Source organism: Dipodomys spectabilis, unplaced genomic scaffold (genome assembly GCF_019054845.1).
Source record: "Dipodomys spectabilis isolate Male_0828 unplaced genomic scaffold, ASM1905484v1 ptg000176l, whole genome shotgun sequence".
Classification (NCBI taxonomy): domain Eukaryota; kingdom Metazoa; phylum Chordata; class Mammalia; order Rodentia; family Heteromyidae; genus Dipodomys; species Dipodomys spectabilis.
The window spans coordinates 6,892,851-6,896,012 of record NW_024870853.1 but is presented as its reverse complement, the minus strand read 5'-3'; the positions used below and the strand labels follow the sequence as shown (position 1 = coordinate 6,896,012).

General features: G+C 41.1%; 1 pseudogene; it reads left to right on the top strand.

Moving 5' to 3' along the window:
* Positions 1 to 988: 988 nt before the first annotated feature.
* LOC122120646 lies at positions 989 to 1,662 on the top strand (annotated as a pseudogene).
* Positions 1,663 to 3,162: the final 1,500 nt, after the last annotated feature.

Sequence of the window (3,162 nt, the reverse complement as noted above, 5' to 3'; positions counted from 1 at the left end):
CTCTAAGTATAAAATAAAATCTCTCTTGCAATATGCATGGCACAGTTTAGATAATTGGTGTTGCTTCTTTTGGATATAGGAAAAAGAAAAAAATAACAAAAACCATGGATATAAAAACATACTTTTTAGAGAAAATAAAATGAAAAGAACTCTCTAATGTATTTAATAAACCACTCAGTGCTATGTGAAACAAGTTGAGAAAAAGCAGCATCCAAAGAGCAAAACAGTATTTAATAAAAGGAGAGAAACTCATTAAGGTTCTAGCTTAGCATCTTAGCTTAGCCTTTTTCTGCTCTGTGGGGCTCCAGCACTCTTGAGTGCATACGGGCCTATTTCGTTCAGATGATTTTCACTTATTAAAGGCAAAGTGCATATTGCATCATTGCTCAGTCTGGGCTACTTTTCAGGGATGAAAAGGTATCACCTGGATTCATATTCGCCTCAGTTTGAGTTCTGGTTTCTGGTTTCCCCATGTAGACTACTTACAAATTCAGATTGATGTCTTCATTTATTCAGCAGTCCTTCTGTTTGGTTCAATGTCTATGATGTCATGAATCTGCTTTTTTCTTTCACTCTTCTCTTTGTTAGTCCTAATTACCAAAAAGGCCCATTTTCACTGCATGAGTGACAAAAACATCATTTCACACATCACAAGACAACTTCTCAAAGGAGTCAGCTTATTTAGAACTAATGCTGAATACCAGAGGTCTAAAAGTCACATTATGTATTAAAATAAATATGTTAGCAGGATTGATCTGCTCTATGTAACTTGAGCACAGTTGTATTTTATACAGCTTTATTAGTTGCAGGGAATACTGGTAGTGGTTATTTTAGCTAATTAAATCCTAACTCTAACTCTAATCCCAGTCAGATTTGGAAGTGAACAGATAAGAAGAAAAAGGAACCTTTTCACACTGGTAGTGGGAATGTAAATTAGTGTAGTCACTAAGAAATCAGTATGAGCAGAAGCGCGCGCCAGTCCCTTGGATCTGTGTCTTGCTTTAACAGTGTTTGGACAGAACAGACCCAGGGACTCCTCCTTTCCACCACCAGCTGCCTCTCCACTCACCACCTCTGACCCTTATCTTCTCGCCCGTCGCCTGCTACCAGGACCAACCAACGCCATTTTTTTTCTGTGGTTAGCTCTGTATTGACCAGCCATGACCTCCCAGATTCGTCAGAATTACTCCACCGAGGTGGAGGCTGCCGTCAGCCGCCTGGTCAACTTGCATCTGCAGGCCTCCTACACCAACCTCTCTCTGGGCTGCTATTTCGATCTCGACTATGTGGCTCTGGAGGGCGTGGGCCATTTCTTCCCCGAGTTGGCGGGGGAGAAGCTGAGGGTGCCCAGCGCCTCCTGAAGATGCAGAACCAGGATGTGCAGAGACCTTCTCAGGATGAGGGGGGTAAAACCGTGAAAGTCATGGAAGCCGCCCTGGCCCTGGAGAAGAGCCTGAACCAAGCCGTTGTGGATCTTCATGCCTTGGGTTCTGCCCGCACAGACCCCCATCTCTGTGACCTCCTAGAAAACCACTTCCTGGATGAAGAGGTGAAGCTCATCAAAAGATGGGCGACCACTTAACCAACCTCCGCAGGCTGGCGGCCCCTCAGGCCCAGCTGGGCGAGTATCTCTTCGAATGACTCACACTCAAACATCACTAGAAAACTCCAGAGTCCAGCAGCCTTTGAGGGCCATCTCTGCCTCGCCAGATATCAGGGTTTCTGCCCGAGCTTCTGCCTCTAGCCATTGGGAAACTTCCTAACTAACCATCCTGGAGCCTTTCCCAAGCCTTGGACCAAATGAAAATAAAGCTTTTTGCAGCAAAAAAATAAATAAATAAGAAATCAGTATGGATATTCCTCAAAAAATGAAAAATGGAAAAACCATATAATTCTACTATATAATTTCTGGATATATACCCAAAGAGATCAAAGGCAAGTATCAATAATGATACCTGCACATCTACTGGATATCCAGTATTACCAAAAGAATTCTATATGACATGTCATAGAATCAGGTACCTATCAGAAGATGAACGTATAAAGTAAGATGTGGTGTATATGCACAATAAAATTGTATTTAGCCTTAAAGGATGATGAAATTATGTTCACAAGAGAATGAATGGAACTATAGGTCATCACATTAAGCAAAGTAACTCAGATTACAAAAGGCAAACTTCGGCTCAGGCCGAAATTGTTTGAGTAGAGACCCGGAAACACAACAAATCAAAGAAAGGTTGGACAAATGGGATTGCATAAGGTTGCAGAGCTTCTGCAGGGCAAATGACATAGCTAGCAAGATCAATAGAAAGCCCATGGATTGGGAGAAGATCTTTACTAGCCATACAACGGACAAGGGTCTCATATCTAAAATATACTTGGAACTCAAAAAATTAAACCACCCAACAAAAATCCTCAAAGAAACAACTGCCCAATAAGTAAGTGGGCGAAAGACTTGAAGAGAAGCTTCTCTGAAGAAGAAAGAAGGATGGCCAACAGACACATGAAGAAATGTTCAACATCCCTAGCCATAAAAGAAATGCAAATCAAAACAACATTGAGATATCACCTCACTCCAGTTAGAACAGCAAAAATCAAGAACTCTAACAACAACAGATGCTGGAGGGGATGTGGACAGAAAGGAACCTTACTTCATTGTTGGTGGGAATGTAAACTTGTTCAACCACTTTGGAAAGCAGTATGGAGGTTCCTCAAAAGACTTCACATAGAACTCCCCTATGACCCAGCAATCCCACTTTTGGGCATTTACCCTAATGTTTACAAAAAAGACCACACTAAAGCTACCAGCACAACTATGTTTATTGCAGCATTATTTACCATAGCTAAGATATGGAACCAACCCAGATGCCCCTCAGTAGATGAATGGATCAAGAAAATGTGGTATATATACACAATGGAATTCTATGCCTCCATCAGAAAGAATGACATTTCCCCATTTGTTAGGAAATGAAAAGGCTTGGAAAAAATTATATTAAGTGAAGTAAGCCAGGCCCAAAGAAACATAGGTCCCATGGTTTCCCTTATTTGCAATATCTAGTATAGGTATGAGTCAAGCGGAAAAAGTCAGATAATGTGATGTTAGGAAAACGAACCCTCAAATATGTATTTTAATGTTTTTGTTTCTTTCATGCATGTGTTTCT